The sequence below is a fragment of the Mustela nivalis genome (genome assembly GCF_964662115.1).
Source record: "Mustela nivalis genome assembly, chromosome: 1".
NCBI classification, from domain to species: Eukaryota; Metazoa; Chordata; class Mammalia; order Carnivora; family Mustelidae; genus Mustela; species Mustela nivalis.
Genome location: NC_139020.1, coordinates 74,833,915 through 74,852,773, shown reverse-complemented (window position 1 = coordinate 74,852,773; position 18,859 = coordinate 74,833,915). Strand labels below are relative to the sequence as shown.

The window sequence follows — 18,859 nt, the reverse complement described above, 5'->3', positions numbered from 1 at the left end:
GAGGCCAGATTTAGTGGGTCCTTCAGCCCGGTGACCCTGATGGAAACAATCCCGTGATGTAGAACAGAGGGAGCGGGAGAAAAATGTGCTGTCCTACAAAGAACAAAGCCTGGGATGATTCATTCTCCTGATCCTGGTGATTTACCCCGGGATGCCGGTCACTCATAATGGCTGTCAGCAAATTTGCTGGAATTCTGAATGCTTGTCCTGAACATATAATCCCCTAGTTACTTCCTCATTGTTCCCAAACGTTCAGAGCTTTCCTGGGAATGCTTTCCTGGTTGCCCTCTTAGTACTGTGCAAGAGAACTTTTTAAAATGCCAAATAGTCCGGAGGCCTTGGGTAACTCCCTTAGCTTCCCTGGGCCTCAGCTCCTCAGCATCCTTAAAAATCAGGAATTGAACTCACTGGCCTATTTAAAAGGAAACCTTTTAAATAGTAAAAACTTGTTTGAGCTTTCTCTATCTTAAAACTTGTCTGATTATGTGTTAACTGGACCAGGCAGGTAAGGTGGGTGGGGCAGGGCGGGCCAGGGCCTGGCTGTGGGCATAGCCTCTGGCGTGTGGGCCCCCACCAAGCACTCACTTCCCTGCCTTGGATCTCCCACCATATCCTGGAGGGATCACTTATGTTCAGTTCATCACGACTTATTTCTTGCCAAATTTAGTAAATTCTTACAAAGTAAAAGAAAAGTAAATGACATAAACACCGTGAAAGTATTATGAAAAATCAACAAAGCAGAGTATGTGTATATACAAAGTCATATGAATACAAGTAAATATTTACATGGAAATGTAAACATTTACAACATTCCATTTTTAAGGGGACATGTTGTAGGTGTCCCCCCACCCACAAGGTGTATTTAGTTTTATTTACAGAAATGGGATCAGTTGGAGCACATTACTCTGTAACATGCTTTTTTTGACTAAACAATATGTCTTAGAGTGCTTTATTATGTCAGCTCATGAAGCCTTTTAAAATGGCTACAGAGTCCCTTGTGTGGATATATCACATCATGTTTTAGCTACTCCTTTTTGTCAACCACTTCTTCATTGATGGATATTTAGTTTGCTTCTAGGGTGTTGCTATTTCAAAAAAAAAAAAGTATGGCAATAAACAAATATTCTTGCCCATATGTCTGACCATAAGCAAAAGCATTGGGTTTATAGAAATGCACGTTTTACATCTGAAAAATTCTGCCCACTTGTCCTTCTGTATGGTATTACGAATGGGAATACCCATTTCCCCATCTCATTGATCTTCCATTGTTGTTTTATATTTGCATTTTCTTTATTACCAGCAAGGCTGAGCACATTTACATGTTCATTTGGCTGTTTATATTTCTTTCATGGATTGCCTATTTATACCCCTTGCTTATTTTTCACTTAGGTTGCCTTTTTTCTTATCAATCTGTAGGAGTTGAAAAAGGTTTTTAATCAGCTCGTGTACTTATCACCCAGTTCTGATACTGTCGACTCAGGGCCAGTATATTCTCCTATCCATTTCTACCCCATGCATGGATTCTTCTGAAGCAAATCCCCAACATCATACCAAACCATCTGTTAATATTTTAGTAAGTAAACCTAAAAGATCAAAGCTCTTAAAATATCCACAGTAATATCATATCCAAAAAGAAAAATTATTTCCTTAATATCATCAAACATTCAATGTTCGTATTTCCTTCATTAGCTCTTGTAGTTTTAAAAATAATTACCTCAACATCATCAAGTATCCAGTAAATTTCCTCCATTGGCTCATAAATCTTTTTTAACAGCTTGTTTGAATCCAGATTCAAAGAAGGTCAATGAATTTTAATCGGCTAATAGGCCTTCTAAGTCTCTTTTAATTTACAGATTCTTTCTCTCATTTGTTGGAGAATTCTGGTTCTTTTTCTTTGGAGTTTCCCATAGCCTGGATTTTGCTGATTGCATCTGATGATATCATTGGACATGTCTCTGTGTCCTGTGAGTTTCTTGAATACTTGCGTCGAAGTCTTGCTTAGATTCAAGATTGATGTTTTGACAAGAATATCTTATAGGTGTGTTGTGTTTCCAGCAAGGCCCCATGACTCCGGCTGTGTCTTTGTGAGGTTAGTAGTAGGCATTCCCTTATATTTAATCATATAAAGAATGATTAACTGTGATAGGAGAATAACTGTAAAGAAGGATGATGTATGGTATCCAATATCTAAGGGAGAATACTCATGGAGAAATGAGCTTGGAGAGAGGGTTCTCCAAAGACTGAGGCTGCCCCTTAGTTGGAGCAGGTCTGGTTGTGCACAGCAGATGAAGACAGTTGAGTTCATTGGGCTTCTTGGCCAGAGCTAGTCCACAGTCGCCAGGCAAGCCAGAAAGACTCCACGGATGCCGGCAACGGTGGGAGCTGGCGGCTGCTAAGGGTGGAAGGCCTGCGCGCAGCGTTCATGTTGGGAACAGTGTCCTCAGGCACAAGTCAGCTGATGCTGAACAGTGCAGAGGAGGAGCTGGGGCTCCACTGCCCGGGTGAGGCCTGGAGAGCGCAGTGCCGAGTCAAGGTGATCGCTGGGCCCAGGCTAGGACTCTGAGGTCTCTGAGGGACTGCACGGCCTAAGCACGTGGCTGGGGCAGAGCAAGCACCCTTGAGAGGCCACGCGGTTGGACCAAGAAAAACAATACTGGAACGCAGACTGAGAAAAACCCCCATTCTCCAGCAGTGTCCCTCCTCCGCCCTCTACTGACAAAGCTTAACATTGCACTCATTGTTCAAAAAAACTGCTTCAAGAGTCCAATCCATTATTACGGAGCAGGTACTGAAGGGTGGTAGGGGGCTGAGAGGCAATAAATTGATAACTGACACAATGATCAGGTCCTAGGCCCTTTATTTCATTAGAGGTTGCAAAATGGTTACATTTTTAATTCTCGCTATCTTCATTTATTAGCCGGAACACTCCTAGAGGGAGACACTTTCTACATCTCTTTGGTTGTCCTGAGGCACAGTATATACAAGAAACTGGCTCTTTCTCCACTGCCACCATTTCTCCCTGTGTCACAAAGTCTGGGTCCTTAGGGTTCCAATATTCTCTCTTCATTCACAAGATCTGAATATGAACTCTAATTTTTGCTCCCTTGCATCTCCTTCTTTCTCTGGTCCAATGTCTGACTTCAGGTCAAAGCTCTTTTGTTAACACCTCCTAAATCCTGACTCTATCTGTAATCCCCCAAATAGAACAAACAGGAAGTGAAACTTTTCATTCACAAACCCCGGAATCATCACAAACACCTTAGGAAGTGGGTGTCCTCGTCCAGGTTTCACAGATGGGGCCCCTGAGGCTTAGAGAAAGGATGAGAGTGCTTCCAGTCCCCCCAGTGGGAAAGGGCAGAGCTGGGCCTACCCTTAGCTCTGCTTAACTCTGAGTCAGGAGAGCCTGCCAGCCCTGGAAAACTCCCAGCCTTCTGCTTATTTCTCTCCAGGTACCCTCCAATGCACTTGTCTCCTGACTTCTCACCAGTTCTCCATTTGCTTTTGCTTCTGAATTTTCAGGTCATGAAAAATGTTCTCCCAGAATCATCACTAGAAATTCTCTGCCAGGATCACCTCCTCCAATATCCAACTGAGGGCTTACTTCCTAGGCTGTGGTGTCTTCTCAAACAGGAGTCTGAGAACTGTATTTAGCAACAGCTTATTTTTTCTGGTCTCAGGTTGACGGGGCAGACACCTCTCTAGCTTTCAAGACACTGTTTGACCTCCTCCATCCCCTGTCCCTCTCCATCCCCAACACACGTGTCCGACAGAAGGGAATGAGGATAGAGGTGAGAACATCTCTTCCTCAGAGGAGGTTATGCTACTCCGGGGATTGTAAAGAAGAAAATAAACAACACCAAACTTGGCACGGACATTAAATACGGCTCTCTTCATTCTCCACTCTCAGGAAGCCATGAGCCAGCTGTGAAGCCCTGGCCATTCCAGCTGCGTGGAGACTGCTGAAAATCCTATTGTGGTCCTTTTCCTCTCTTCCTTCTCCAGTTCACTTTTCTTCCTCAACAACACACCTGCCACTTTTCCTTTCCTCATGAGTCACCTCCTCGGCCCCACAGTTGTCACTCCCACCTCCTGTTCTTCCTTAGCCCTTTCCTCTGAATTCCTTCCTTTCGGTCCATGGCCCCCTGTCTTCCTCTCTTTCCTTCCTCCTACCCCAGCTTTACTGGCAAAACCGAACAAAATAACAAAGAATGGGGAATAAGTAAACAGCTGCCTACCCTCACTTGGAAGTCCCTGGAAGTGGCTTCCTTCACCTCCATTGCTAGAGTGTCTCTGTGTTTCAAAGTGTTTGGCCCTCATTCAAGGCCAGTCACAGTGGCCGTGGAGTCATTGTGTTGAGATGAAGGTAAATCCAGGCAGTTTCTATTTTTAGATGCAATTGTGTTTCTGGAAAAGGCTGCACATAATAGGAAATCCTGAGTGTGAAGACTGTTTCCTGCCAGTTGAAGCATTGTTGTCTTTGGCAGTTCTGACAACAGCAGAAGTCTTCTAGTAAGTGCACAAAGGTGGAGGGGCAGGGTGAGGAAGGAACCTGGCATGTTGGGCAGATGAGAAGCAGTCGAGGGTGGAGGAGTTGGGGAAAGTGGGAATTGCCAGAGAAGGTGATTTAAAACTCTAAGTGAAAGCAAATAAGTTACAGAATCCTGTCAGATAGGGAAAAAATAAACGGTTTACTTTATAAATATACTTGTAGAAACGGGGTCAGCTAGGACAAGGCATTGTCTGCTCCATATGTGCTGGTCCACGATGAAGTGTCTGCCTCATCGATCCTGCTAGAGGTGATAACGCTGACAGTCACTGATGATGACAAGGGGGTTGGTGATGATGGAGTCTGAGAAAATTAGCTCTTTTACTCAAGCCTAAGAAACTGAAGACTCTTTTCTGCTGGGGTCTCTGGAAAGTTCTGAAACAGGGCTTCTCATCCTTTCATATAAAGATGAATCACCTGGGAGCTCATTAAAAATCAATTCTGATTCGGTGTTTGGGAGGAGCCTGAGATTCTGCATTTCTAATGGACTCCCGGGTCAGTTCTGCTAGCTGATCAATATAGGCATCCTGTTCATACACTGAGGGACCAGGAAAACAAGTATGGAAATTCATCTTCAGAGTATTGAGTCACCGTTGGGCCACAGAAAATAAGGCAAAACTTTTTTATTTGACTCACTCTCATGAATCAGGACTCACATCCTTGGGAAGACATGGTAGACACTTTCTCCAACAGATAAAGAACCATTAGCTGGGAGGGCTTACACCAACACCCCTGAACAGTTCAGCAGTGGCTGCCTTCTGTAGACCAAGACTGACTGAAGGATATATAACGTTAAACTTGGGCTCTAGGCATTGTATGGGGTGGGGGGGGGGGAAGCAGGGAGGCATTTGCCCATCAGAGGCAAGGTGGAAGTTATTGCCATAATGGCAAGCAAGGCAGAGAGACAACCCTCCAGAGGCCTTTGTTAATGACTGCTAGACCACGGTGCACGTGGGAGTCAAGTCAGGGGAGCCAGTACGGGAACTTCCTAGCCTACCTAACAGAAAAGATCAAGCGCAAATGGACAAAGGCTGGTGTCAGCTGCCACAATGAAGAATGGCAGCCCTCACCCAGTTTCTCGGTGTGGGTTGCAACAAAAACAAGCTAAGACCCAGCCAAAAGACACAGGACAATCCACATGGAGCAACCACACACACACAAACAATAGAAAATAATTAGTTAGGATTGTCTCCTAAAAAAAAAAAAAAAGAAGAAGAAGAAGAAGAAGAAGAAAGAAAGAAAAGAAAAATAAGAAAAGAAAAGAAAGAAAAAAGAGGGGGAAGGCTTTCTTTATACAGAGAAAGTGCCCACTCGGGTTCCCGGTCCCCTGGGTCAAATATGTTGATAAAGGAAAGAAAAGTAGTGCTTCATCCTGATTGGTTGGAAAGACCTTATCCTGATTGGTTGGAAGAGCCTAATCCTGATTGGCCGATATGGGCGGCAACTCAGGCAGCTCATTGGTGCTTTTTGGAGCCGGATCTTGTTTTAAATCTGACTGGCGCAGGGTACCGACTCCTGGCCGCCTCCTGATTCTGTTCTGTGAGGGGAGCCGTCCTACCCTAAGAGCCAATAGAAGGTACCTTGGCTGCACAACATTTGTCACTTGGGGCTTGCCTCCAGGCTCCGTGTCTCACGGTGGTATGCTGGTGGCAGGCCAGCTCTCTATGAAGAAGGAGGAAAACGCGGGAGCGGAGGGGAAGTGGCAGGAGGGGAGGAGAAGAAAAAACTCTGACTTCAGTACGTGGCGTTTACTGATGTTTAGTTGGGACATAATTCCACCATGGCCAGTTTCGAGCCACTAACATGAAGGGACAAGATGGTTCAGTTCCTCCGTGTAGAAGCAGGATGGTTCTATAGAACAGCTGGCGGAACTCCCCTGGGAGTCGTTTAGAACTCGGGCCAGGTCTCCTGCATGATCGCCTCCTTCCCGTAGCGGGGATATTACTCCCTTTCCAAACCTTACTAAGACAGGACTGTAATTATTGATAAAGCTGCAAATAGGAGTCGGAGGAGCAAATCTCGAGGCTAGCAAGCACTGTCTAGCAAGGTATCTGGTGGCGGGGAGGCCTTGGTCTAATCTCCAGGTGGTAGGTGGTTGCTCTGTTACTGGGAGAGGGCTGCTGTGACCGCCTAGAGCTTCTGGGGCACATCACCCCAGATGTCCCATCTCAGAGTCCCACTCTTATCAGGGCCCTCACTTCCTTATGGGAGATCTGGCCAAGGCTGTGACTTCAACTCTCTTGTTACTGCAACAGCCTGAAAATCCAGTCCTAGACCTGGTTTTCTTTTTGACTGACCCTCCAGCTGCAGTGGAGGAGGGTTCTTAAAATGTTGCCTACGAAGCCTTCTGGCTTTTTTTTTTTTTTTCTTTTTAAGATTTATTTATTTGAGAGAGGGAGAAACTTTTAGCAAACTCCTCACTGAGCTCAGAGCCTGACATGGGGCTCTATCTCACAACCCTGAGATCATGATCTGAGCCAAACCAAGAGTCAGACACTTAACCGACTGAGCCACCCAGGCGCCCCAAAGTCTTCTGGCTTTCACGCTATGTTCCAAGTTGATGGTTGGCTGATCTGAGCTTGTTGTTTTCTTCAACAATTAACCAGCTCTATAATCTTTTGCCACTGAATCTCTGATATGCCAGTGCCAAAGCCATTGCATAAGCGGATGCATCTCCTTCCAGCAGACTCCATTTCGGCACTGCAAGTGAGTCTTACCCAACTTATTCACAAGCTAAAGAGAGAATCTTCTAGAATCTTTCAAAGCCCCAGATAAGACTCACAATGGGCCCTTGTTGCCATTGGGCTGCTTAATGGTCTGATTCCACAATGCCATTCCAAGTTTAACTTCCAGTACCAACTGTCCTAGGTTGTGTTTTCCTGAATCAGACTCAGACACCAGGATTTGGGTGTAAGTAGTGGATTTGTGAGGGGTTCCCAGGAAGCACTCGTAGAGACAGGGAAGGGCAGGGAGCCAATAAGGGTGTGTATCAAGCAAGAGCCCTCTGGGAGATACTGGGATTTAATCCCACTGGGAAACACTCTAGAATATTCCTCAGTTATCCAGTGCCCAAGGGATGAGAAACTTGATGTATTTATCCACACCTCTTCTGACTTTGCCTGGGGGCTGCATCTGGAGGTGCTGATTCATTGGCATCCCAAAACAGCCCTCAGCAAAGAAAAAGCAGGTGTTTACCAAAAACAGCTGTTGGTATTTAGAGGTGAGCGCCAAGGAGATACTGGCTGGGCATGTCAGCCTCAGCTACAAATTTGTATCAGAACTGAGCTAAGGATTATCCCCACTATGATAGTGGTAGCAGTACCAAAACGATATGACCCAGCCCAAATGGGGATGGTGGTTGGAAGCTACTGGGGAAAGAGACATAGTCTCAGGTATAGTCTGGGTGATCTCCATGCTGGAGCCAGTAGGTAGATAACACAGTTGTCGGGAGTTCCAGTTAAAGAGCTAGAACCCGGCCCTGCTGTGTGGGGTAAGTCCCCAGTTCCCACTGAGCCTCTCCACTGGAATGCGGGTAGACGTAATCTGTGGGTGGATTCCTGGGATAGACGAGCTACTGCAGATAACCGCTGGGCCCTCCAGGTAACAATGCCTTGCCCAGTTAGGAAAACCCCTTAAGAGTGACTCTGTGGGTCAGAATTTCCAGGCACAAATTGCAGGAAGGTATTTAAAAAAAAAATACAGCTTTTGGAAGGGCCAAATTATACTGAGAATAACAGCGTCTAGCTGCATTGGTGTGGGGTTTTCAGAGCACATTCACAAGTTCAGCTGACCCTCACAACAAGGCAATGAAGACAAATGAGGGGGTATTTTTGTCCTCATTTCACAGATGAAGAAAATTGAGACTCAATGAGGTCAAGTGACTATTTCTGTTACAGGATTTCTTTTACTTTAATGCCTGAGGTTTTTGCTCACACTACTTTGAAGAATAAAGAGGTAGATGACCAGACAGAGTGGTTGGCAGCAAAGTTTATTGAGCGATAGCACAAAGCTCCCGAGGAGGGAGGGGAACTGAGAGGGTTGTCACCGGAATTTCTGAGTCAAGGGGGTTTTATGGGCTTGTTGTCTATTTTAACCTGATTAACCCTTCCTGTGCCTGTCATCCAGTCAGGTTTTTGTCCTCTACCGTGGCTTGGGAAAGGGTGGAGGGCTCCTTTCCCCATGGTGTAAATCTTTTTAAGGGTGGTTCCCTCTTTGGGCAGGGCTGTCCCTGTTCGCCTTTCTTCCAACTCCTGCATTATTTCGAAGATCACAAAGCTGCATAGTGGTGGAGGAGAGGCTCAACATCACATCTTCTGATTCTGTGCCATTCAGTGCTTGCTCCTAGGCCAGTGTTTCCTATAAACTGTCTCCCATTAACTGTAAAAGAGAGCCTTGGTAGCAGGATCATATCTGGTTACTTTTGGCGTCCCCAGTGCTGGTATATTTTGATTGCTTGATATCTGTAGGTAAAGCAAATGAATTTTTAAAAAAATTTTTTTAAAGTTTTATTTATTTGAGAGAGAGATGGAGGGAGAACGAGCAGGGTGAGGGCTAGAGGGAGAAGCAGACTCCCCACGGAGCAGGGAGTCTGCTTTGAGACTTGATCCCAGCCCCACCGAAGGCAGATGCTTAACTGACTGAGCCACCCAGGTGCACAGTAAATGAATTTTAAAATCCCTCCCCTCCCCCAAGACCTGTAAAGAGATGCAGAAGTTTTTGTCACTCCTTTTTCTCCTCCCAGCTACATTTGCATCCAACACACATGCACACACTTCTCTCACACATACCCTCACACACTCTGACACACACGCGAACTTCAACCCTGCACACTTTGCTTCCTCTCCCCCAGCTGTATTCATGGATAACTGACATATTAAACTGTAAAATACTTGGTATGGGTATACATTGTGAAGCATTCCATCTAGTTAATGAACACATCCATCACCTTACATATTTACATATGCTCATCTTTATATGAGAATATTTAAGTTCTACTCTCAGCAAATTTTTTTTTAAAGACTTATTTATCTGACACAGAGAACACAAGCAGGGGGAGAGGGAGAAACAGGCCATCCCTGCCACTGAGCCAGGAGCCCAAAGCTCCATCCCAGGACCCCAAAATCATGACCTGAGCTGAAGGCAGATGCTTAATTAACCAACTGAGCTGCCCAGGTGCCCCTACTTTCAGCAAATTTGAATTAAACAACACAGTTCGGGTGTGTTCTTTTGATGCCTCTTGGAAACCCTCATAGAAGAACATGAGAAATCATGAAGGGGTCATGATTCTCAGAAATCCTAAGAAGAGCCCTCACATTCATTAGGAGACCCAAACTGCTCTCTGGGAATGCCTTTAAAGTTAGAAGACAGAATCTTGACGGACTCCTGACAACTTGCAGAATTGTTCAGCTACCTTGAGGGAGGCGGTTAGGGTGGAACTGCTCTCCCAGGGTCAAAGCCTCTCTGGAAGTTGCTGGCAGCTCAGCGGTATGCAGTGACCCTCTAGAGCCACAAGAGGGAGCCAGTGGTGTAGGGAGTTGGGCTTAAAAGAGCCACCCGCAGCAGGAATGAACCCCCAGAGGCTGGACTGAACCCACAAAAGGAATCTGGACAGAAAGCCAAAGTGAGAGAAGGGGGAGGCCTAGTGGGGAGCAGAACAGAGAGAACATGAGGGAAAACAACTGTAGAATTAAACAGAGGGGGAGCGTGTCAAAATTTAATCATGTTTTATGTGAAGAATAAATTGTTGGGGGACTTTCATCTTTTACTTTGCACTATTCTGATTTTTTTTTGTCTAAAGAAGCATACATTATTTTCTAAATTGACAGCATATAAAGAAACATATTTTAAATAAATGGGAAACAGAACAAGCAGTGAGAAAAATGTTGGAAAAAATCCCAATGTTCTAGGAACATCAATGTCATTCTTGGATTTTTGTTTTGTTATGAGGCACTGCCCCTCCACTTCCACATCTGTACTCATCTCCATGGTCTCTTTTTCCTTCCTTCATTCTTTTATGAATTCTAATTGCCTTCTGAACACACTACCTTTAGCCTGAAATTAATAGAAATAAATTAATACCAGATAGTATCAGTGTTTTGCAGTGATTCTTTTTTTTTTTTTTAAGATTTTATTTATTTGACAGAGATCACAAGTAGAGAGGCAGGCAGAGAGAGAACAAAGGAAGCAGGCTCCCCGATAAGCAGAGAGCCCGATGTGGGGCTGGATCCCAGGACCCTGGGATCATGACCTGAGCAGAAGGCAGAGGCTTTAACCCACTGAGCCACCCAGGCACCCCAATTGCAGTGACTCTTAACTGAAGCTGTTCCCATTTCCACTTTTTTACGAAGATAAAACTCCAAGTGTTTGATACCATTCAATTGTTAGGAATTCATTAGAAACAATAGTAAAGCTATTTCAGCTGCCTCTTGGAAGCCTCTATTTAGAGAATCTGTTTTGCATATCCTAAGAGGCATAGCCATAAAGCAGTGACAATGATTTTTAATTAAACATCTTAGACCTTTTTTATCTAATTGACACTCTTCCTGCAAACCACAGGAACCAATATGATTATTGCAGGCATCAAAGCATTTGGCTTAGGAAATTACCCTTGGAGTCCATTTAGGGAAAAATTTTTAAAAATTGACTTGTGTCATGGCTCTTTGGGACTCCAAATATTATTAGCCATCTTACAAAGTGTTTAATGCAAGTGAATTTAGCCTCCGGTGACCCAAAGCTTTTCTGGAAATTAATCCACCTCCAAAGGATAAAGACTCACCACCTCCATTAGGGGCTACCATTCCACGACGAGGAGGGAGGAATAAACAGAATCCAGCCTTGGTGTTGGGGTTATAGCTCTGTGATGTGAGAGGAGGTTATCTTTGTGGCATGCTCTCTTAGCCTCTCCCTGGTTCTTACACAGCTGAGAGAAGGCTGGGGTTGGAGAGCAGCCTCTGCTCCCCTTCCACTCCTCTGAAGGTGGGTCTGAGCTGGTGTGGGCCCAGAAGTGGGCTCCTACTGTCCCAGTGCTTCCCAACCATCTTTATATCACAAATGCATAAAGAGGGCCACTTTTCCGTATTAAAAAAAACTAGAACTTGGGGCGCCTGGGTGGCTCAGTGGGTTGATACCTCTGCCTTTGGCTCAGGTCATGGTTCCAGGGTCCTGGGATCGAGCCCCACGTCGGGCTCTCTGTTCAGCAGGGAGCCTGCTTCCCTTCCTCTCTCTCTGCCTGTCTCTCTGCCTACTTGTGATCTCTGTCTGTCAAATAAATAAGTAAAATCTTTAAAAAAAAAATAAATAAAATTAAATTTTAAAAAAAAACTAGAACTAAAGAGGATCTGGAGGCATCATATTATATTACATAAGTATTGAATGTGTATGAAACTTTCAAATAAAATCTTTTAACACTTTTAATGAGAAGCTTGAGTTTGCTTTCATCAACAGAATTTTTTAATTGGATTTTGATGCCTAAAATGTCTCCTTACAACAATTCCTCAAGACGTTTTAATCATAACCTCTTCAGAGTTTTGACAGTCACCATCAAGGATTTTGTTTGCTATAGAAGGCGATAAAATTTCTAAGACCGGCTTTACAGCCGTCCAAAAATTTACAACATGGGAAATTCTAACAAAAGAGACCCCAGTGTTCTTCATCTTCTTTCATTGGGAAAGAGAATGTTGGCATTTCCAGTAGATTATGAATTCAATGGAAGGTTTTTAGAGCAAATATTTCATTTGCAGAGGACATATGTCATTAGGGGGCTTCCCTTGCTGCAAATGGCCCAAAGTATTCCAGGGATATAAAGACAGATAGTAGGACCTATGAAGCCTAGAAGCTGGGACTTTTTGTCTCCTTATTCTCCTCCGCTGGCCACCTCTTGGGCTTCATTCTTGTTTCTTGGCTCCCTCATCGGTACAGGCACTGCTGCTCTCTACCAGGGTGTAGATGCCTAGGGGGAGGGTGCCTCCTTCACTTGCCTTCAGCTCCACTGTGCATGGCAACCAACACTGAAATCGCCAGTGATGCCCCAGCCTCTCAAGCCTGGAGGCCTAAGAAAATCGGGGTTTAGGACACTCTAGTAACCCATCCAGAGCCCCCCACTACAAACCACTGTGGGGGAATTCTCTTCTACATTGAATTCAAGGAATCTTGAGCTCTGGTACCAATCTGGCCTCCGATACTGACAGAGCCATGACCTCTCCCTGCTGGTTTAGCAGAAGGAAATCTCAGGTCATGGCTCTGTCAGTATCAGAGTGCCCTCAACTGACTTTGCACCTGGGGCCAAGCTCTGTAGGAGCTCACCAGGGTTAGCCACAGTCACAGAAAGAAGTTCTGGAGTTTCCGTCTTTGGGTATCTATTACTTTTGAGGTGTGACCAGCAACTTCTTGACTATTCAAAGTGGAGTATCTGAGAATTGTTCCCGATGTGGTTGGAACAATTGTCATTAGAGTAAATGTACAGTCACTCAAGGTGACTATTTTGAAAAGAGTGACACTCATTTGGATATTAGACTGCTCACGTTAGAATAACTTACCTCTTCCTATCCTTATACATAGTCCTCTTTCATCCATAGGTCAAGAATTCTGCATTTCTGAAGTACTGTTCTAATGCTTCCTCCGTGAGTGAGTCGGCATGAAATCAGCTTGGTAAGTGGGCCTCTTCTAATATTAATCAGCTGTTGCTTTGTATCGCTCATATATTTGTAGCCCTCCCTAAATAACAAATTACCCCACAATTTAGTAGCTAAGATAGCAAACAATTACTACCTCATGGTTTCTTTGTGTCAGAAATCAAGCCGGGGAGCGGGGGTGGCCTATCTGTGTGCCTCTGGCTTTAGAATTTCCTCTAAAATTTTAGGTTTTGCAAATTCCAGTTAAGTTCATTGGAGCTTAAGTTTTCCTTTTCTTTCTTTTTCCATCCTGCTATGCTGGGGCCCTAAACATTTTTTTTTTTTTTTTTTTTGACAGAGAAAGATCACAAGCAGGCAGGGAGAGAGAGAGAGGGAAGCAGGCTCCCCACCGAGCGGAGAGCCTGATGCGGGACTCGATCCCAGGACCCTGAGATCATGACCTGAGCCGAAGACAGTGGCTTAACCCACTGAGCCACCCAGGTGCCCCGGCCCTAAACATTTTTAAGTCAGCCCAAGTGGTAATTCACATTGACTATGGCTATGGGGAGAGTTGCCACAAAAATTATACCTGCCTCCAGAGGTGATTTGGAGGCTTCCATAAGATAAATGTACATGAAAAACTCCCTTTCATGGCATGCAGTGGTTCCTCAGTTCTAGGAGATAGAGATACCTGGGAGTCCCCCTGAGTACCTACCTGGCTAGGTACACACATTGTTTAATCCCCTCCCTTAGAATGTGGGCAGGCCGAGGGGGTGATGGGATGGAATGTCCCTCCCATGATTAGGTTACACTAATCCATCGACTGTGAGTTAATAAAGGAGATTATCTCAAGTGAACCTGATCTTTAAAAGACAGTGAAATATTACATTCTCTCAAACTACCACACTGTTGGAGGGTCTGTGGAAGGAAGCACCTGGCAAGAACTTGCAGAAAGCTCTAGACTCTAAGGGCAGTCCCGGCCCATGGCCTGCAAGGGAAACCAGGACCTCAGCCCTACAACCATGGGGAGTTTAATTTTACCAACAACCAAGTGAACCTGGAGCAGATCTTGTCCTAGTTGACCCTCCAGATGAGGACACAACTAGCAAACACCTCCCTCAGTTTCAGCTTTGTGAGGGGTCCTGACAGAGGACCTCTGGACCCTTGCCCACAGAAACTGGAGAGAATAAATGTGTTTTTAAACCACTAAATCTGTGGTAATTTATAATACCACACTGGAAAAGTAATACTCACCTTCTCCATCTTGAAATAAAATTCATAGATAATGTAGTCTGTTTATAAAACATAATAAAATTTCAGTATAGTGTCTTAATCTATTATAAGAAGTATAAGGAAGGTTTTCTAAAAGGAGAATAATACATGTATTTCAATAGGTGAGTGCCCAGTCCTAATCACTGAAGAAGACATATGAAAGAGCCAGATATTTGCACCCTGTGTATAGAACCACAGAGAATGTCACAGGTACAAATCAGACTGACCACATTTTTCCAAAACAGTGAACAATCGCTGGTAGAATTTTGTACAAAACAGAGTACAATCTTCTGTCCATTTGTACACTAGTGGCAGTTCCCCAAAATGTCAGTGTATATTAAAACTTCACAAAAAGTACCTTGTAATTCAGGTTAGATTTTTTACACATATAACTTATGAACACATCTCTTATTTACCCAACCGTCCAGCGGGACATTTATAATTTATTCGGGATACAGAAAAATTCTTGTATGAGGGACACCTGGGTGGCTCAGTTAAGCATCTGCCTTCGGCTCAGGTCACGATCCCAGGGTTCTGGGATTGAGTCCTGCATTGGGCTTATTGGGCACCCAGCTCACTGGGGAGCCTGCTGTTCCTTCTGCTTGTGCGGTCTCTCTCTCTCTCTGACAAATAAAATCTTTTTTAAAAAAATTATTGTTCAAGGTGGGAGCCCATGCTCTACAGGTTGGGAACCCCCTTCCCAAGTCATGGTGAAATCATAAACTCCCCCATAAATTTCCAAAATGAGCCCCAGGGGAGGGCGCTGCTAGGGCATCAGTGTAACATTCAAGTGCTGTTACTGCTTTGTGGTGCTTATGTCCCATGTCCTGTTGGACTGGCCTTTGGGGTTGTCACCCTGAAGAAAGGGATGCCGTTAAACATTTCAAATGCTTCTGGTACAGGGGATTTGTTTGTTTGGCAAGATGACAATATTGAAATTAAAAATACAAAAACCTTCCAGTGGTGATGACCAAGAATAAAACCACTGCAGAGTGCCCTCCCCAACCCCTGCCTTGCTCTGCGCACAGCTTCCCAGCAGAGAAGCGTGTGGAGGCCAAGCTGTGAGACCCAGCAGGGTGTGCCAGTGTTCTGGAAGCACAGGAAGCAAATGGAGCCACTTGCCCACGACTGCAAATGTTGTTGGTGACAAGGTCACTCCGGCTAGTTAACAAGATGCCTGGCTTGGTTTACAGGGAACGCTGATGCCCATTTCTGCTGCCGCAAAGGGGGCCGTGAGGAGGTGTAGCATGCTTCCCAGCCAAAAAGCAAAAGGTACCCCAAGAGAGCACCATCACCTGGGAACTCTGACTGCCCCACTTGCCACAGGCAGGCTGGGGGGCCTTCCCCACCCCACCAGACAAGCCTGAACGTGCAGAAGGAAGGTCCTTGGGTCCAGTCTGGACCCTGGAAAATAGCACCAGTCAGATCCTTCTGTGAGAAACTCGGAAGGAGAAATGTTCACAAATCACAGACTTCCAGCCTCAGAGCCCAGCACTCCAACCCAGTCACGGTGGGGAGGCTTTCCTCCTGGGACTCCCAGCTGCCCAGGGCCTTGGCAGCGAGACTGAGAATAGAAAAGCTCTTCAGCAAGCAGGCAGGTTCCCTCGGTGCCTCACAGCCTCAGAATCATGAGTTGGTTTTTTTTTTTTTTTTTTTTTTTTTTTTAATGTCTGATCTTATTTATTTGTCACTCTTAGAAAATCTCATTTTTGACTGGACTCAGACTTAGAGGTAGAAGCTCTCAGAGAGGACAGCCTCCGTCTCTTGGCAATCTGTTCCTGGCGTTTTTCTTTGGCCTCCTTCATTCTCTTGGCCAAAAGTTTAGCATATTCTGCAGCCTCTTCCTTGTTTTTCTTAGTGCGCTGTTTTTAACGAGGTGTTACTGCTTCTCCAGTACCACCAGAGAGAATCCAGTGTCGGGATGTGCTCTCGCCACAAGCGCGGAGAGCCTCTGTTGTCCTGTGCATCTAGATGCTGGCTTTTATTGTGAGTGCCTGCCTTCCCCCAATAATCTGGGGATGAATGCTATGTCCGCTCTCGGCTCTGGCGTGGACTTGTTTTGGAAAGTAAGCAATATATCGGAGTCCTGTGCTGGTTCCCATTCACCATGAATCCTCTCCTTTCTTGGATTTCCAGAACTGTTCTTCTGTAGTCTACCTACAAGGGAACATTTCTGCTTCAAGCCAGGAGTGAGAAGGGCCCTATTTTGCAAAATTCCCTGGTTCAATGAAGACCGATTTCATCACATCTTTTTGCTCAGACAGCAAAAAAGAGCACCTTACTGACACCCCATCGGGCAGGACTTTCATTGCTGAGCAACAATCTTTTCCCTAGCAGATGGGGAGAGCAAATGGCTCTCCACTCCGTTCAGCCCCACTGAGGAAAGAGCTACTTTCTAAATGTGGACCTTGAAAAAAGGAATCCGGAGTAAGACAGAAACTTTCAGCTTTAGGACCAGTACCATGGTCCAGAAATGCTTGATTCTTTCCTCTCTTCTTAGAGTCACACCTTACACTCAGGGCCATATGGTCCTCAGTTACAAAGCATACATTTCTTACATTTCAGCATCTTTAAAACTAGACGTGCCTTGTATATCTCTTACCATTATGACATTGGGCTTTTTATCTCTTAGTAACTTAAATAATGGTGTGTCTTATAATTAATAGTTATGTTTATAAGATAAAAACACACAGGCAAAGCAGCTCCAGCAAAGAGAGAACCTTTCCTAAAATTCAGAGCAGTGGGAAATGCCTTGTGAAGAAATCTTGGGTTGTACCTTTTGATGGGGTTATCAGATTACAAATGGCATAAAAATAGTAAAATATTTCCAGAGCGTCAAGGATGGTGTCTTAGCTCGGCTGCTGTAACACAGTACTATACATGGGGTGACTTAAATAATAGACATTTATTTGTCATAGTTCTGGAGGCTGTGAAGTCCAGGATCAAGGTACTGGCAGATTTGGTTCTTGGTGAGGACCCTCTTCCTGGCCAACATCTTATTCATATCCTCACAGAGCAGGGGGATGAGGGAAGGGGTGGCAGAGTGCAAGACATTCTGGTCTCTTCTTATAAAGGCATTAATCCTTTCATGAGGACCCTACCCTCAAGAGCTCATCTAAACCTATTTACTTCCCATACTAGCATGTTCCAGCTGCTATAACAAAAATGCCATAAACTGAGTAGCTTATAAATAACAGAAATTTCTCACAGTTCTAGATGCTGGAAGGCCAAGATCACGGTGCCAGCATGGTCAGGTTGTGGTGAAGGCCCTTTCTTGGGCTACAGATGTCCCACTTCTTCTTATGTCCTCACATGGTGGAAGGAGCAAGGAACACCGTCAGACCTCTTCTATAAGGACACAGATCCCATTTATGAGGGCTCTGCCCTTGTCACCTAATGCCTCCCAAAGGCTCTACCTCCTAACACTATTACCTTGGGGGTTAGGATTTCAACATATGAAGTTGGAGGACACAGACATTCAGACCATAGCACCTTCCAAAGGCTTCATCTTCGAATATCATCAAATTGGGGGTTAGGACTTCAGCTTATGAATGGAGGCACGGGGTGGGGGGGTTACAATGTAGTCCATAGCAGATATCATCCCCAGTGAGGTGTGACCATTTGGATGACAGTTTTCCTAAGTCATTTCTGTTTGAACATCATAGCACATACAATGTAGTGATTAATTTCTGTGTCCAACTCATTATTTTTGATGTGCCACCAAACACCCAACCAAACACCAAACACCCAACCTTGGCCCTTTTCTGGTCAATGATTTTCTACCAATAATTTTAACAATAGTAACATAGAGTTGTTTACCTAGTTATTTATAGTTTATTCAAAGCAAGGAGGACAACTTCTATCCTTTGGGGAAAAACAGTTCCCACTGAATGAAATAAGCAATTTTTTAATTGGAATGGAATTTTTCCATTGGAATGGAAATTTTTAAATGGAATGGAATTTTTAAAAATGAAGGATTCACTTGGGTCCAAAGAATAATGGCCTATGTATAAGATGAGGAAGAAGGTGATCAGACCATTCCTTATAGAGGAAGGTTATTCAACATAAGGCTTGATATGAAGCAGGAGTGTAACAGTCATGAAAATGAGTAGCAAAGAATTGCATTCTAGAATGTGTTCTGACCTTAAAATATAATGGTTCTACTGGACTCTGGACAGATTCATATAAAGCAAAGTTTCTCAACCTCCACACTACTGACACTTTGGACTAGGTAATGTTATGTTGTGGGGCCTGTCCTGTGTGTTGAAGGATATTTAGGAGGATATGTAGCACACATACACACACACTACATATCTGTCTATATAGAAAGAGGGGGGTGGGGATGAACGCGCAAATATGGAATATGCTAACAATTGTTAAAAACTAGGTGGAGTGTGGGCACCCGGATGGCATAGGTCATGGTCCCAGGATG

At 44.6% G+C, this 18,859-nt stretch overlaps 1 long non-coding RNA gene across 2 annotated transcripts in view; it reads left to right on the top strand.

Annotated features, from left to right (window-relative positions):
• The window catches only part of LOC309840286, an 83,939-nt gene that overhangs the window by 7,787 nt on the left and 57,293 nt on the right, over positions 1 to 18,859 (top strand). For both annotated transcript variants that reach the window (XR_014298572.1, XR_014298573.1), the window contains exon 3: positions 13,120 to 13,192. This is a non-coding gene — a long non-coding RNA (uncharacterized lncRNA). The remainder of the gene's footprint in view (positions 1 to 13,119; positions 13,193 to 18,859) is intronic.